The sequence below is a fragment of the Mytilus trossulus genome, chromosome 1 (assembly GCF_036588685.1).
Source record: "Mytilus trossulus isolate FHL-02 chromosome 1, PNRI_Mtr1.1.1.hap1, whole genome shotgun sequence".
In the NCBI taxonomy this organism is placed as follows: Eukaryota; Metazoa; Mollusca; class Bivalvia; order Mytilida; family Mytilidae; genus Mytilus; species Mytilus trossulus.
In genome coordinates, this window is record NC_086373.1 from 31227584 (window position 1) to 31247079 (window position 19496).

Consider the following 19496-nt stretch of genomic DNA (forward strand, 5'->3'; position numbering starts at 1 on the left):
AGATACATTGAGAAAACTGACAAACAAACAGACAGACCTTAGACAATAGAGCTCCACATTCTGTCTAGTGCTATATTTACCCATTAATTTTTGCACCTCTAAATATTGGGTTGCTGTCTATTTGACATAAACAAAAAATCTCCAGGTATATAAAATAAGGAAGAAATAAAATGTTTATCTGATTTTATAGAGTTATCTCCCTGTAGTGTAAGGTACCACCTTGGAATTCATACTTTTGTATGGAATTGTTTGTTTCACGTGTCCTGTTGGTATTTTGAATTGCATCAAAACAAATATGTTTTCTGCTCTTATTCTTTGGTCAGGTTTGTTCTATCTTTGACACATTTGTTATTTCCATTCTCAATTTATTGTGTCAAATTATATAAACTATATTTTAGTACATATTATCCAGGAGACCTGTAACACATATAAAATAAAAAAAAAATAAAAACATGTCAGAATCGAAAAAATTTGAGAGAAAGAGAGATTGATTATAATTGTGCAACTTGTTATATCAATGAAACAAAGATTAACAAAACAAACTTAAATGTAGGCTGAATATAATCATACCTTGGCAGGCTTATGAAATCATAAAGAAGTTATTGTAGAATACACAGGTGATATTAAGGTACATTGTTACTGATCATTACTTAGAAAAGGACAATTCACTATTTTGAAATTACATGTACTCCTTACTCTTTTGATAAGTTATTGGGTTTCTCATGTTTTATTCCAACAATTGCATATTTTAAAATCCTTGAAAACTAATTTAAAATTGGTGAGCTACTCAGAAATATTATTTCTTACATTTTAAACTTAACAAATTAAAAACAGAAGTGCATGGTTTTCTTTAAAAACAAACCATAGTGACAAATTAAAGTACATTGACAGTCTTAATGTGTTCTGAGTTGCTGGATCAACTTTAATGAAATTGACTCCTTGTGTTTCTTTTTTCTTTTCAGTCAGATGAAATGAAGGATAGTTAATTGATATTATATAACTATATTTTTTTGTATTGATTACGAAGTTTGATAAATTCTACATACAATAGTAAATGACACTTTGTTTTTCCTGTCAGTGCACAAGAAAATTGACTTAATGGAATACAGTCCTCCTGAGGAACAATCTCTAATTGCTTGGAAAAGGACACTTCACCTTTGGGAATAGTTTATATAGTTTGTATTATCCTACAAAATACCTCTTAACAAAAGGAACATGCTTATTTGATTCTAATGTTTTCCTCCTAACAATTACATAATTTACATGATAAAACTGTTTGCTATTCAGTATGCATCTTTATAATAACAATTAAGCTACATGTACTTTTGATTAATCAATAATTTATCAATGAATGATTAGTTTTTCAAGGAAAAACTTAATCTCAATAGCTATTGTATTTAACTATTTATGCAATGGGAGGTAATTCACTTTCCAAGAATTCAAATATTGGGTACACAGATCAGCACCAACTGATACACAGTGAACAATTTTATTCCATTTCCAATAACTAAAAAGAATGTGTCCATAACAAGAATGTGTCCATAGGACATGGACGCTCCACTTGCACTAGTATTTTCTATGTTCAAAGGACTGTGAAATTGGGATAAAAACTCCAATTCGGTATTAAAATTAGACAGATCATATCATGGGGAATATGTGTTCTAAGTTTCAAGTTGATTGGACATTGACTTCATCAAAAAACTAACTTGATCAAAAACTTTAACCTGAAGCAGGACAGACGGACAAAGGATGAACAGATATACAGACCGCAAACAGTAATGCTCCTCAGTGGGGCATAAACAAGAATATGTCCATAGTACACAAATGCCACACCCTCACTATAATTTTTCCATGTTCAGTAGACCATAAGATTGGGATAGAAACTCTAATTTGGCAATAAAATCAGAAAGATCATATCATAGGGAACATGTGTACTAGGTTTCAAATTGAATGGGCTTCATTTATTAATAAACTTCATAAACAATTACCTTGACCAAAAACTTTAACCAGAAGTGGGACAAACAAATAGATACAGAATGAAAAAACATAATGCCTCTAAGTGGGGACAGTAAGATGATTAACATACTAGCTCACAGACTGGTTATAAAAGGACAGTTCTAAATAAAGAGTCTTGTAACTCTTGAAGAAAAGAAACTGGAACCTGTCAAATAGCCTTTAATACCTAACATTTAGTGATCACAAGTTAAGGGTAAATTACTATTGTAAGTCAGTATAAAATATGTATGTGTAAGCTGCAAAGACAGTTTATTCCAATCAAAGTCATAAAGGGGGCAATTATCTATTCCTTAAATATACTAAAATATACAGTGGTTTTACTTTTAAGTAACTTACCTTTTATCTAATACAATATATAATATAAAGTATCCAGACAGGGCAAAATTGAATTTAATTCTGATTATTCTATATGTAAGCAAGAAGCTACCTCAAATTGTTATAGAATTATTCTGTGAGTATATGTGTATTACCAACAGAAGTATGGGTAGGCTAGAAAACTGGGTGGTATGAATGTAATCAATCATTCCTTAACAATGACAAACTGCTGAAAGTGAACGTTGGTGTTAAAAACCTTTAAATTCCAGTGGCGGATCCAGAAATTTTTATAAGTGGGGGCCCACTGACTGACCTAAGAGGGGGCCCGCTCCAGTCTCGCTTCAATGATTTCCTTTCTAAGCAACCAAATTTTTTCCCAAAAAGGGGGGGCCCGGGCCCCCTGGCCCCCCCCCCCCCCCCTAAATCCGCCTCTGAATTCTTTCTAAACAAATCAAACCTGTATTTTCTTTTCTATCTTTTTAACCACTTGAAGGTTACAATACACCATTAGATTTTATGGGCGCAGCCATTTTATGAGCATAACATGGTATTCAGAATTAAGAGTATGGCGAATCCTGATTGGTCGATATGTGCGCCCGTTATTTTTTATTTTTAGAGACTTCGTGCACTCTGCTTTATACAAAAGGCAAAATAAAAATTATTCCGTAGCCCTTAAGGCACTGAGATGACTTTTCAACGCTACGACAAGACACGTATTTTTAAGGGTAAAATTGATAGGCATGGGAGATAAGTACAAAATACGCTAAGAAAAGCAACGCGAACCTATATTTTTTGGACCAAAAAAAACTGTCCTAATAACTTTTCTTTGATTCTAGCAAGGTTTCGTTAAGAAAATCAACTTTCTAAAGACTGTATCTCGAAAAAGGCTACCATTGTCGCCTATGGGGAAATTAATTGTTTATTTTAACCTATACAGCATCGACATTTCTTTATCATAGTGCTCAAAAAGTGTCAAAAACAGTCATTTTACTTGACATTTGATGGGAAACCGTATTTTTTGGTGACAAATGAAATATTGATTATCTAGTTTTTAAGCTATAGTCTGTTTCATATTGGTATTGCGTTTTACCTTAGAAACAAGGGTGGGCTCGACTTTTGACTTACTGTGGAACGAATATGTCATTTTCTAAAGTTCTGCTGATTTGTTCGAAAAGAGCAAGTACACGTCTAGAGTTTGTGAATATAAATCGATTTTTAAACATAACAATCTCGACCCAAGTGCTGTTATCGAGATTACCAAATTCAGCGAAAATGTACGGAAATGATCTCCTTCGAACATTGAAATGTTCACACGAATAACAAACTAAAAGAATAAAAAAAGCACGCCATTTTGTAGTTAACAAACAGTTATCGATGTCAAAACACAAATATTAACACATATTCTATATTTTGAAATGCTATAGTCTGTTTCAAAAATGTACTTTTATACGAAAATGGTTTCATTTAAAACTGTTATTCAAAATTCACCGTAGTAGTAATATATTGGATTGGTTTTGTTATCAATATAATCAGTACTTTATGATATATAAAGAATCATCGGAGAAAGTGGGCATAATCTTCAGTCCTTTTTTAACAGAACCGCATTTACTCAAAAAAACAGATTTTTTTTCTTCACATTTTTCGACTGGGGTCACCTCCGATAAAAAATTGTGAAAATTCAGAGAGTAAAGCCAGAACGGTTTGAAGATGATTTATTTGTGGCATATATATTTGTGCATCTAACGCACTATGAATTGCACGATACAAGAAAGTATTAAATACCGTATAGGTTACAATACACCATTAGATTTTATGGGCGCAGCCATTTTATGAGCATAACATGGTATTCAGAATTAAGAGTATGGCGAATCCTGATTGGTCGATATGTGCGCCCGTTATTTTTTATTTTTAGAGACTTCGTGCACTCTGCTTTATACAAAAGGCAAAATAAAAATTATTCCGTAGCCCTAAAGGCACTGAGATGACTTTTCAACGCTACGACAAGACACGTATTTTTAAGGGTAAAATTGATAGGCATGGGAGATAAGTACAAAATACGCTAAGAAAAGCAACGCGAACCTATATTTTTTGGACCAAAAAAAACTGTCCTAATAACTTTTCTTTGATTCTAGCAAGGTTTCGTTAAGAAAATCAACTTTCTAAAGTCTGTATCTCGAAAAAGGCTACCATTGTCGCCTATGGGGAAATTAATTGTTTATTTTAACCTGAAGCATTTTTTTTACTCTTTAAAATTAATGAAGAATCCACTGGGAAATATGTTTTAACTTATGTGAAAGTGACAAAAAGAACATTAAAGTATCAAATTCAATATCACAACCAGGTAGTACATGTACAATCACAGCTGAATATTATCTGTACAATTATACAGAGTTCTTTCCGTTAATCAAATGTAAGCTTCTGGCCTTTGTTTAAGTCTTGTATGATTTTTAATTTTAGTTTCTTGTGTATTGGAGTTTAGTATGATGTCTATTACCACTGAACTTAAGTACACATACTTGTTTAGGGGCCAGCTGAAGGACGCCTCTGGGTGGGGGAGATTTTGCTACATTCGACCCATTGATGGCCTTCAGCTGTTGTGTGCTCTATGGTCGGGTTGTTGTCGCTTTGACACATTCCCCATTTCCATTCTCAATTTTATTATGTCTGTTCAGTGTTATTTCATGTAATGTTAAATGAAAATATGCTGTTTTCTAATATTTCAGACAAAAAAAATAACTACACAACTTGGCAATTTCATAAATATAGAAATATTGCTTTTCAACACTCAATTAAAGTCACTGCTAGGTCTTCGACATGGTACTGCACCAAAGCTCAGACTGAGATGAAAGTTCAAAACGGCCTTTAGCACCTTTGCTTGATCCTAATAGAGGTACAAATGAAGACAGAAAAGATTCAGGTAATACTAAAACAAGATACATACAATAATGGCCTTAGAAATAGATACTGGGTATCATTAAACAATACAAACAATAATAGCTTAAGAATGGAACAATTATACTGTAATTGTTAGTCCAACTATAGCTACTAGTATCTCATTGCAAGTATTATATATATATTCATGTGGGTGTTAACCCAATTGGGTGTATATAATTTACACCAAGTTATTATAATTGGAACTTATTTTAGGGAAAGCATGATAAGTGCAGGATTTCATTTCCAATTATTTTTTATAGCATCTTGGTGTAAAATATGGAAAAATGTTAACATTTTCGTATGAAAAATGCAGTCAATCAAAACATGGTTAATTTTGTAGGGGATTTAAATTTTAATGGATCAACGATTAATGCTTCTAAAAAAAAAAAAAATTTAAAGTTATTTTTAGCATGTAAGGTCAAATAACAGATATACAATTCTTTAGATTCTAATCTTAATTTGAGAATGTGTTTATTTGTGTTGTTATTTAATCGTATACTATAGTAACATTATGTAACTTTAAAAAAAAAAATGGTACTTTATCATGACACAAATAAGGAAATTGTCAAACAGTTATATATGTGTTTTAAACACAACAGCATGTAGAAACCCATCAATTGTCTTTATGTTTTTTTGTTAGTACGATAAATATCAAATTATTAAACTACAATTTGACAAATGACAAAAATACTTCATATATAATTATCCATTCTGTATTTTAAATGGAACTTTTTGTCATTTCCTGTATAGACTTTTTGTTACTTTATGACTTAACAAAAAGTTGTATCCCATTATCTTTGATAACTGACATTTTGGAATGTAAAATTATTTTATATTTTGAGTTCTATTACATTTAAAATACAGAATTTTAAAAAACATGTTTGAATATGTTATTTTCTAATTATAAATTTATTATTATAAATAATGAGTTTTAAATCTGATATCTAATTTAATTGACAAGTAACTGTTTTCCTTATTCATTGTTTATTTGTTACCTACTCAATGAAGCTTTGGTTAAACAATCTTAAGTCACCAAAAGCCAGTGTGTTGACTTCACAAATGGAGATTATATACTAGTCACACAATTATTTTAACTGGCAGCAACTTGTTGTTCCTAGCCAGGGACATTTTCTAAAAACAATTCTTTACAGATTTTTATTTTGTCAATTCAAAATTTGATCTTGCTTGTAGATCTTTGTTGACCTTTAGCTCAAAGCAAGTTGTTGAATTCATCATAATTTGAAGGGATTTTGTGCTAGATATAGATATACCATTGTACATTTCAAGTATACTAGTATATCTGTAACTTTGAGTATGTGAATCTAAGATTCTCTGTTTGGTATTGTTATATAAGAGATTCAGATTCACAAAATTTGATCTCTCATCTTATCCAAATGCCAAAGGACAGATTGGTGAATATCTGTACAGCAAAGGGACATTTATATCAACCACAAAATACAATCAGATCAAATCATTCAAGAAACATAAGCGTTGCTAACCCACTTTAACTTAAACAGACCACCGAGAATTCATTTTAATAAATGGCTAAAAATACTGCATTTTCAAATAAAGCGCACGATTTAAATTTTCTTGTTAAATAAATAAAAGCTTTCAAACTTAATAAAAATATCTTGTATGCGTCACATGATTCTGTTTTTTTGTCGTGATAGAATAACAGCACTTATTTTTGCTTCACGGTGAAATTTCGTCTAAATATGTAATTTGTGTTTGATTGAATTCCGGTGAGATTCTAAGTAAGATGCTATAGAACTCCCATTATCGTCTTTAAAATCAAATTTGTCAGACTTAAAATTTCACCAGTAAGGATAATAAAATTCCCTGGACTTTTCAAATCCTATATACATGTGAAAATTGCAGAATTATTATACATAATGTATTCATATTGTTACTGTAAACATGATTTATTGTAAAACTTATCCGATTTAGCCTGAACGAATGATCAGAACTGAACTGAGGGATAGAAGTTTATCATATTAGAAAGAAATAAAGGCCATTTATATTGGAAATTCAGAGACAACATTATGCAATAGAAACAATGCCTTACAGACTTTTCACTGAGATCAAGGCTTTTTTTATGGTAAAATCTTTTCATTTGCATAAATAATGCATGTTCATTTACACGATCTGCCTAAACACTATATGGAAAAATACTCTGGGAATATTTCAAAACCATATGTGTACTAAAATACCTGTCATTTTGAGTAACACATGATAAAAGACACGAACTAACCCTTCAATGAAACATAACTTTAGGGCACATATTATCTTTTAATAAAAAAAATAAAAAAACTGAATATTAGAGAATTGATATACATTTTTTATGAATTAAGGAGGCTCGAGGGTATAAGATTTTCAGAAAAATATCAAACATTTATTTTTCATTACAAATTTCATTAATTGCCTTTAGTAGTTGTTACTTAATCATATGGTTAAAAAATTATTCAAAAAAATCAATTCGTTTTGGCCCCTGGTGACTTTTAAAATGTATATAGCATTGAAAAAGCTCCAAATTATCTCCCTTTGGTGCAAAAATGCCATTTTTTTGCTGTAAAATTGAAATATCTTTTTTAACTCATCGGTGACCTATATTTTTTAATATAATTTCCATATAAGCTGTACTTAAACTAAATTATTTTAAAATTTGAGCGATTTCTGTAATAAATTTCATTTTTTATTTCGATATTACCTTTCATTTCTCCTATCACTTCAACAGAAAATCCCCACCTTTACAAAAATGTATGCTTCTTCCGAAGGCAGATTGTGAGCGCAATCGAACGGTGACCCCACTTTTTTATTTCATTTTTCTATTAACTATAAGATAAAGTTCATTTACAGAAAAATATAGAGAAATCCTATATAAATGATTTAGACCCGCGAACCCCCTTAAGGTGGTACCTAACACCTGAACTAAAATTAATTTGACTTGTTTAATTTTCTTAAAATTTTGACAAAGTATTAACTTTGACCCTTTGACAAAAATATAAAAAAATCAAAAAAATTGAACCAACTGTTTAATCAGAACAAGAGTACACACACTGAAATGTCTCGCCTTCTTTACTAATCCTTGACACTATCTTAATTAGACCTAAATATAAAGCTTTATTACAACTGTCACATAAACTCAACATTAACCAAGAAAATGAAACATTGATCAATGAACCATGAAAATGTGGTCAATGTTAGATGAACCATGCCAGGCAGACATGTACAGCTAACAATTCTTCAATACAACAAATATAGTTGACTTATTGCTTATAAATAAAGAAAAACAGACCAAAACACAAACACTTAAAACTTAGCAATGGATCGTGAAAATGAGGTCAAGGTCAAATAAAACATGCATAACCGACATATAGATCATAAAATATTTCCATACACCAAATATAGTTGACCTAATGCATAAAGTATTAGAAAAATAGACCAAAACTAAAAAACTTACTTTTGACCACTGAACCATGAAAATGAGGTCAAGGTCAGATGACACCTGTCAGCTAGACATGTACACCTTACAACATTCCATACACCAATTATAGTAGACCTATTGCATATAGTATAAGAAAAACAGACAAAAACACAAAAACTTAACTATAACCACTGAACCATAAAAAATGAGGTCAAGGTCAGATGACACCTGCCAGTTGGACATGTACACCTTACAGTCCTTCCATACACCGAATATACTAGACCTATTGCTTATAGTATCTGAGATATGGACTTGACCACGAAAACTTAACCTTGTTCACTGATCCATGAAATGAGGTGGAGGTCAAGTGAAAACGGTCTGACAGGCATGAGGACCTTGCAAGGTATGCACATACCAAATATAGTTATCCAATTTCTTATAATAAAAGAGAATTTAACATTACAAAAAATCTGAACTTTTTTTTCAAGTAGTCACTGAACCATGAAAATGAGGTCAAGGACATTGGACATGTGACTGACAAAAAGTTCGTAATATGAGGCATCTATATACAAAGTATGAAGCATCCAAGTCTTCTACCTTCTAAAATATAAAGCTTTTAAGAAGTGAGCTAACACCACCGCCGCCGGATCAATATCCCTATGTGGAGCTTTCTGCAACAGCAGTTGCAGGCTCGACAAAAATTACACTGGTTATGTAGCAGTTTGACAAACACTTATTTTGATCATTGTTAAGCTTAATATTCCCTTAAAAACACAACTTCATTAAAACGTTCTTCTGAATTTACAGAGTTATCTCCCTGTAGTGTTAGGTACCACCTTTTAACAATGGAAATCACTCTTTAAAAAGTAAAAAAAAATATAATAAGATGATAATCATTGCTACCTTAAATAACAAGAAGGGTCCCCAGTACAAGAATGCCCCATCCCAATATCCTTTTCTATGTTTAATGGAACATAAAAATGGGGGAAAATCTCTAATTTGGCATTTAAATTATAAAGATCATATCATAGGGAACATGTGTACTAAGTTTCAAGTTGATTGGACTTCAACTTCATCAAAAACTTCCTAACCTCGACTAAATTTTTTAACCTGAAGCGGGACAGACAGACACACAAACGGACAAATGAACGGTACAACCGACGCACAGACCAGACAACATAATGCCAATAATGGGGCATAAAAATTGTGCCAATTAGGAAGTAACACTTTCAATCAAAATTATGGCAATCACTAAATTTAATTTTGTTTAGCTTTTTTTCCAGTGGCAAATATTTCAGGCATATTGTGAAAGAGCAGAGCCATGACTTAGTCTGCCTAAATTGCAACTCAAGAATCTATCACACCCTCATCAAAATTGTAGTACTATTTAAAGTTCTTTTTATTGTTTTTTTCACATCCTTGGTCTACGACTTTATTCATATAAGTATGATTTCATTTTCCAATATTTAACCTTCATTTAGCAACTCAGATTTTCTCCATATTTATTGATTTATTTTTCTGGTTCTGTTAATCCTGTTAATTAGGTAGTGACCCAAGATACATGTAACTAATATTACCAAGACAATAATTAATATCTAAATAATTTACCATAACCTTCATACAAAATCCAATAATTACGTAAAAAGCAGAAATCAGGGGAAAATAATACAGAACTTATACATAACTAATTACTTGACACTCTCAAATACCTTTCACCTTTATTTGTAGCTGTAAGAGGACTAATGCTTAAACATTAACCAAAACAAATAGAAAATAGTTATTTTCAATTTGAATTATTCATCAACATAAAGAATACCTAGATGGATCAAACAAACACAATAAAAACTGATTAAAGGTACAATTCCAAAGAGAATTATTGAAAGGTTTCAATTAAACAAAGACATTTTTTTTCCTCCACAGATTTTTATGAGAAAAATCACTCTTTAACAAATAATGGTCTTTGGTCAAAAACAAATGATGTACTTCAAAACATCATACTCCAATAATAATAGGGTCTATGTAAAGGGGCTGTGGAATATATATAATACCATGACAGGTATGCATTAACTAGAGGCTCTAAAGAGCCTGTGTTGCTCACCTTGGTATATGTGAATTAAACAAAGGAAGCAGACAGTTCATGACAAAATTGTGTTTAGGTGATTGTGATGTGTTTGTACATCTTATTTTACTGAACATTCTTGCTGCTTACAATTATCTCTATCTATAATGAACTTGGCCGTGTAGTTTCAGTGGAAAATGTTAGTAAAAATTTACAAATTTTATGAAAATTGTAAAAAATTGATTATAAAGGACAATAACTCCTTAGGGGGTCAATTGACTATTTTGGTCATTTTGACTTATTTTTGAGTCTTAAATTGCTGTACATTATTGCTGTTTACAGTTTATCTCTATCTATAATAATATTCAAGATAATAATCCAAAACTGCATAATTTCCTTAAAATAACCAATTTTGGGGCAGCAATCTAACAAGGAGTTGTCCGATTCATCTAAAAATTTCAGGGCAGATAGATCTTGACCTGATAAACAAATTAACCCCCACGTAAGATTTGCTCTAAATGCTTTGGTTTTTGAGTTATAAGCCAAAAACTGCATTTTACCCCTATGTTCTATTTTTAGCCATGGCGGCCATGTTTTTTGATGAAATGGGAATTAAAACACAAACTTTATTCTAGATACCCTAGGAATCAATCAGATGAAGTTTGGTTTGAATCGGTTCAGTAGTTTTAGAGGAGAAGATTTTTGTAAAAGATCATGGAGATTTACGAAAAATGGTTAAAAATTGACTATAAAGGGCAATAACTCCTAAAGGGGTCACTTGACCATTTTGGTCATGTTGACTTATTTTTGTGAATCTTGCTTTGCTGAACATTATTGCTGTTTACAGTTTATATCCATCTATAATAGTATTCAAGATAATAACCAAAAACAGCAAAATTTCCTTAAAATTACCTATTTAGGGGCAGCAAACCAACAATGGGTTGTCTGATTCATCTGAAAATTTCAGGGCAGATAGATCTTGACCTGATAAACAATTTTACCCCCATGACAGATTTGCTCTAAATGCTTTGGTTTTTGAGTTATAAGCCAAAAACTGCATTTTACCCCTATGTTCTATTTTTAGCCATGGCGGCCATGTTTTTTGATGTAATGGGAATTAAAACACAAACTTTATTCTAGATACCCTAGGAATCAATCAGATGAAGTTTGGTTTGAATTGTTTCAGTTGTTTCAGAGGAGAAGATTTTTGTAAAAGTTAACGACGACGGATGCAGGACGACGACGACGCTGGACACTGGATGCCAAGTGATGAGAAAAGCTCACTTGGCCTTTTGGCCAGGTGAGCTAAATATGGGGAGGTTACCAAAAGGTTAATGAGAAACATGCATAAGTGTTGAAACCAACACGGCCAACTTAAACAGAGAGACAATAGTCCACAGAAACAATAAACAGAAAGAAAACCAAAATTGAACAACAGGAACTTTAACGAAGTTCTGGTGCTCAGAAAGGAAAGCAGTTCTTATACCACAGATCTTCAAGATATCTTTAACCAAGGCTTCACTTTACAAAAACACTGTAATATCTAGTATACACTGTCTTTGACTGCAACAAGTTGAGGATTAAACCTTCTTCAAGTAATGATGTGTAAAAAGAACATTTTGAAATTTTTAGCTTTTTTTTTTTTTTTATCAAACATTATCTATCAGGTCATTGACTGGGAAATGTCCGTTTGGTTAGAAGGCTAACAGATCAAGGTTGTGTTTTTTATATTCTAAAATAATCATTCTTATGTAAATCATTGTATGTATCCTGTCATATTTATGTATACTTAATATTCTTCTAATAAACTCTATCATAATGATCAAGCATGAAAAACATTGTATAAATCTATATATATGACAAGATATATATATTTTAATGTATTTCGTATGTTTTGTGTTGTTAGGATTGACAGATTTTACGATGACACATCTTCCCACATCAAACCTTTGAAAAGTACTATACTATCATCGAACATAATGTTTACTGTTTTTCTATTATTTTTTTTTAATAAATTTTGCTGTTGGCCTTGGCTCATACAGCTTCTAATAGAACAACAAACAAGTTTTGTAAAAAGGCACCTAAGGGTCCTTTATAGCTTGCTGTTGGGTATGAACCGAAGCTCAGTGTTGAAGGCTGTACCTTGACCTATAATGGTTTACTTTTATAAATTGTTGCTTGGATTATGGAGAGTTGTCTCATTGGCACTCATACCACATCTTCCAATATCTACCTACTAGAAAACAAGTGATAAATAAGTAGATATTGGACAATACGTTTAAGGTAATGATGGTTTTAAACCTCATGGCTTTAGCTGAACACTTTAGATGATAATGATATTATCAGGCCTTATTTGGTTCAAAGACCTTGTTTCACAGTAATCCAAATTATAACCAAAAAATGTTCCTGTGCTTTCTTACTCAATGTATCAAAGCCAACATATTCCAACAAATAAATTCAGACACAGAGAGATCAGAAAATTAGAAAAGTTGAGATGGAGACAGTCAATTACCACCTGTTAAAACCTTTTTCAATTTATCACAATCATTGAATTTTCAGGATTAGCAAAAACTGGTGTTTTTAGGGTTACAACTAAAATGATAATCTAAGTACATGGAATAGTTAATTTGCTAAAAAATCACAAGAGAGTACAGACTTGAGTTGTACATTTGAGGATAGTTACATATTAAAGAGGATCTCAAGTTTGTATTGCATTTCTAACTGTCTTCGAATCTTAATGTTGTAAAGTCAAGAAAATGCCTAATGACATCACAGAGAAGGAATTTAAGTTATGAATATCAATAATAAAAAAAAAAAAAGTTCAATGCCAACATATTGTGTACAAATCATTAAACTATCAGATTCTATCCCTGTATCTCATGGGATATTTATCATCACTGGATTGATAATCTAAAATATTTAAAATTTTCAACTGTCTGAATTATCACTCAATACAGTGGTAGAATCTATAGAATCTATAGAATGTAAAGTCACTAACTTTTTAAGGAACTTTACATGCAAGATAAGTCTCAGGGGATCTCATTATGAGGCATTTCTTTATCATTTCTTCAGCATGTCTTAATACATGTATAAATGAAATATCTTCAAACTATGGCTAAATCTAGCATGTTTTAATACATGTATGTATAAAATATCATCGAACTAGGGTTAATCCAGCATAATCGTATCTTAATACAGGTATAAATAAAATAACATCAAAATATGGCTAATCCAGCATGGGTTGATACACGTATAAATGAAATATAGTCACACTATGCCTAATCCATGTTAAAATTAGATTATATAACATTTATTTATTTCAACAGTTCCACCCTCTATAATAGCTTCTTTCAGTCAAAAACTTAAATCAGGCATGAAACTAAAATTCAAAAACCTCTTAACATTTTATGTGTAGCATTTGAATTTATTTCTCTTACAAGAAGTTTAATGTGATACCTAATCTTTCATGCTTTAATAGATGCTCATAAATATCTCAAATCTATTCAAAATATGAAACTTTAAAATTCGTTTGATTGATATGTATCGTTTCCGGTATTTTTCAATATACTTTTGTATTGTATTTTTTACTGCAAACAAATTAAGTTCTAATAGAATAATTACCATAACAAAACCAACTTACCTTTAATTAATAAATTATCAACTAGCTGATAATTAAATCTGGGAGAAATCGCCACTATTGTTATTGAACATGCAGTGAAACAGCTCTAACAAGATGTACAGGTGAGAGAGAATTACAGGTAAATCACAAAATTTTCCACATCAACGGCTACTAGCTCTATCTTCTATCTGTGCGAACAATAGATTATGGTTTTACATCAGACTGAAAGAGAAAAAGAAAAAGATGAAAAACTAGAATTAAGAACCTGTTTATCATGTTTTTCTGGAATCAGAAAAATACCACTAATAAAATGATATGATCGTCATATTTAGTTGCTGTCAAAATACATTAAAGGTTTTTAATCAGACTAAAATTCAGTAATATTTCTATTTATTATGAAATTTCATTTTTTACTACAATTTTATTTGATAGTTTCAGGCCAGTTTTACAAGCTTATTTCATCAGATACCTAAATTTTTACATTTACAACAGACGATCAGGTTTTTTAACATCCCAATAATATGCGACTCATTTAATATCAATTATAGTGTGTCACCAAGGATTTGTAAAGTATACCTTACAAATCCTTAGTGTCACAAATCTCATTTGACATTTTTTTTTTTTAAATCAGCTAATACAAAATTGTTTGAGTAAAAAAGAAAAAGACTAATCATTAATGTATAATATATACAAGACCTTTAAACCATTCACACAAAGTTTAAATTGGACTGACTTCCCAGTTCCCAGTCGAAATAGTCTAGGCTAAAGGGAAATCACCCAGTAAGAATTAAAACAAGTGATATATTTAAATGTCAACTGCAACCAATTCAACCTCAAGTCGAAGTTTAACCTAAAGAAAACTAGAGGCTCATATGAGCCTCATTATTTGCCCATCTTGATCCATTTGAATCTTCAACAATTCCCACTCTTCAACATTATAAAATAATATAATTCATGTCTACAATTACTTTTGTTGAACTTGTTTTTGTTTATAATTTCTCTCTAATATATTTTTTTTTACAAAATGCAACAATATTGGTATCATTAAAGGGCAATCACTCCATTAAAGAATTCAATTACATAACGGGAATGTTGACCTAAAATAATTAAGATCTTGTTTTGATGATCTTTTTTAATAGTTTCTTCTATGCATGGTTTATGATTTTTTCTATTTTATTTTTTCAGACATAGTTTTATCGAGTATATACATTGTTGAAAATTGTATGCGTACCTCTGCTCATTAACATATATTAGTCGTGTAAAAAAATTGAGTGCTCCTCAGCAACTTAACCTTTATTGTACATATAAACAGATAAACCTACAATTTTCTAAATTGTATTACAATTACACAAGAGTGCACACACTGAAATGTCTCGCCTTCTTTACTTATCATTGATATTATGTTGCTAAGTCCTAAGTATAAAGCTTTATTAAAAACTGTCGCATAATCTTAACATTAACCAAGATAACTTAACAAAGACCAATGAACCATGAAAATGAGGTCAAGGTCAGATTAACCATGCCAAGCAGACATGTACAGCTAACAATGATTCCATACAACAAATATAGTTGACCTATTACTTATAGTTTAAGAAAAATAGACCAAAACACAAAAACTTAACACTGAGCAATGAACCGTGAAAATGGGGTCGAGGTAAAATAAAACCTACGCAACTGACATATAGATCATAAAATATTTCCATAAACCAAATATAGTTGACTTTAGCATTTAGTATTAGATAAAAAGACCAAAACTCAAAAAACTTAACTTTGACCATTCAACCATGAAAATGAGGTCAAGGTCAGATGACATCTGCCCGCTAGACATGTACACCTTACAATCATTCCATGCAACAAATATAGTAGATCTATTGCATAAAGTATGAGAAAACAGACCAAAACTCAAAATCTTAACTATAACCACTGAACCATGAAAATGAGGTCAAGGTCAGATGACATCTGCCAGTTGAACATGTACACCTTACAGTCCTTCCATACACAAAATATACTAGCCCTATTGCTTATAGTATCTGAGATATGGACTTGACCATCAAAACTAAACCTTGTTCACGGATCCATGAAATTAGGTCAAGGTCAAGTGAAAACTGTCTGACAGGCATGAGGACCTTGCAAGGTATGCACATACCAAATATAATTATCCTATTACATGTACTTATAAATAGGAGAGAATTCAACATTACAAAAATCTTAACTTTTTTTTCAAGTGGTCACTGAACCATGAAAATGAGGTCAAGGACATTTGACATGTGACTGACAGAAACTTCTTAACATGAGGCATCTATATACAATGTATGAAGTATCCAGGTCTTCCACCTTCTAAAATATAAAGCTTTTAAAAAGTTAGCTAACACCGCCGCCGTAGCTGGATCACTATCCCTATGTCGAGCTTTCTGCAACAAAAGTTGCAGGAATGCAGGCTCGACAAAAAATATTAACAACCACATGAATGTGTGTTAGTTTGCTGGCTTGATCCCTTATCACCTACTTACAGTCACTGGTCAAACCAATGACTTTAAAATGGGCAGTGGCTGCTTTACAGACTCAGCAAATAATTGCAGCATTTAAGAATAAGAGCAAAAACTGAAAAGCTTGGAAAGATAAATGTTTCTCTGTGTTGACTGTCACTTTAGATTGTAGGTTACAACAAGTGAAACTGCGAGCTACTGCTCACTGATGATACCCCCGCCGCAAGTGGATAATATAAATAGTGTAAAAATATGCAAGTGTTCAGTAAACAGGAAGTTGTCGAGTGATGAATCTGAAAACACATCACACGGAATAGCTGACTTATATAAATCATGAAACCAGATTTCAGAAATCCTTGAATTGTAGTTCCTGAGAAAAGTGTGACGAAAATTTTCAACTTGGCTATCATGTGTAAATTCATACAAGTGTTCGGTAAACAGGAAGTTGTCAAGTGATCAATCTGAAAACGCATCACACAGTATAGCTGACTTAGATAAACCCTGAAACCAAATTTCAGAAATCCTTGTATTGTAGTTCCTGAGAAAAATGCGACTAAAAAATAAATAGTATAAAAATATGCAAGTGTTCGGTAAACAGGAAGTTGTCGAGTGATGAATCTGAAAACGCATCACACTGTATAGCTGACTTATATAAATCCTGAAACCAAATTTCAGAAATCCTTGTATTGTAGTTCCTGAGAAAAGTGTGACGAAAATTTTCAACTTGGCTATCATGTGTAAAATCATACAAGTGTTCGGTAAACATGAAGTTTTCAAGTAATCAATCTGAAAAAGCATCACACAGTATAGCTGACTTAGATAAACCCTGAAACCAAATTTCAGAAATCCTTGTATTGTAGTTCCTGAGAAAAATGCGACGAAAAAATAAATAGTATAAAAATATGCAAGTGTTCGGTAAACAGGAAGTTGTCGAGTGATGAATCTGAAAACGCATCACACGGTATAGCTGACTTATATAAATCCTGAAACCAAATTTCAGAAATCCTTGAATTGTAGTTCCTGAGAAAAGTGTGACGAAAATTTTCAACTTGGCTATCATGTGTAAATTCATACAAGTGTTCGGTAAACAGGAAGTTGTCAAGTGATCAATCTGAAAACGCATCACACAGTATAGCTGACTTAGATAAACCCTGAAACCAAATTTCAGAAATCCTTGTATTGTAGTTCCTGAGAAAAATGCGACTAAAAAATAAATAGTATAAAAATATGCAAGTGTTCGGTAAACAGGAAGTTGTCGAGTGATGAATCTGAAAACGCATCACACTGTATAGCTGACTTATATAAATCCTGAAACCAAATTTCAGAAATCCTTGTATTGTAGTTCCTGAGAAAAGTGTGACGAAAATTTTCAACTTGGCTATCATGTGTAAAATCATACAAGTGTTCGGTAAACATGAAGTTTTCAAGTAATCAATCTGAAAAAGCATCACACAGTATAGCTGACTTAGATAAACCCTGAAACCAAATTTCAGAAATCCTTGTATTGTAGTTCCTGAGAAAAATGCGACAAAAAATATTCATGGGACGGACTGACTGACTGACTGACGGACGGACGGACAGACAGAGGTAAAACAATATAAAGTTTTTAAAGCGAGGGTATAACTAGCTAGCATGTTAAAAATCAAACTATGCATATTATACCATGATGTATAACTGTAGTAAGTTTAATTCCAATTGTTACAGCAACCCGTCAAATCATTTAAAATTATAAGAATTTAGTAAAGAATTTCAAGTTTGAATCATTAGCTCCTAGATTTATTGACCCTTCATATAAGCTAAGTTGAAGATGAGTTTTTGTCCAGTGTGTTAGTTATATTACAATATACATTCCTCATCATTACTCCAATATTATTATGCTTCATTACACATGATCACTTACTGAAGGAACACATTTTTTATAGCCATGTCTTGACCAATTAGTAGCAAGAGCATACAAAAATCAAGAGACTAGAAAAATATGTCAACCATGTAATTTACCATTAACCTAGATTTCGCAGAAATAGATTAAATAGTCTGGGAGGATTGGTTCATGTAAGATAAAGACAATGATGTTTTTGAGAAGGGAAATAACTCTTTTGATTAATGCCAAAGGGAAGTAACCCTATTAATAAATGCCAAAGTGAAATGCAATGTCCATTACTGGATTACACAAATTTTCCTCTGATTTTCTATTTTATCTACAAACCCAGGTCATTAATCTTGTTTCATGGTAAAAACACTTTATAATGAATGTTTGATACCAGAATTGAATCCTGAAAATAGAGAGCAGAGATAAAAGCCTCATATGTTAAAAGTCTAGACCAATCTTACAGCTGGACAATTATATTCTGATGTACAATGAATGATTCTACAAACCATTCAATACAGCAGACATAACTGATCATGACCATCATATAAAACACATCTTGTCAGTGTTTTAAAAGCATGTCAAGTCAAACCACAGGGAAAGAATAATATTGATACAGACAGTTGTACTTTTACAGTGTTATATACCATGAAATTTAATTTTCTAAAGTACAGCTCTATTTTCTATTATTTTTTAATAGCTTTTTGCACTTCAACAATGTTCTTTAAAATGTAATAACATTAACTGAATTTTGCACGGTAATGTCATAATCTTCA

General features: G+C 31.5%; 1 protein-coding gene across 1 annotated transcript in view; it reads right to left on the reverse strand.

The window, feature by feature from the left end:
* LOC134721420 (neuronal calcium sensor 2-like) overlaps positions 1-19496 on the reverse strand; it is a 113021-nt gene that overhangs the window by 34298 nt on the left and 59227 nt on the right. The window contains exon 4 of the mRNA XM_063584418.1: positions 14389-14589. The gene's annotated coding sequence lies outside the window, so the exon portion shown is untranslated. The remainder of the gene's footprint in view (positions 1-14388; positions 14590-19496) is intronic.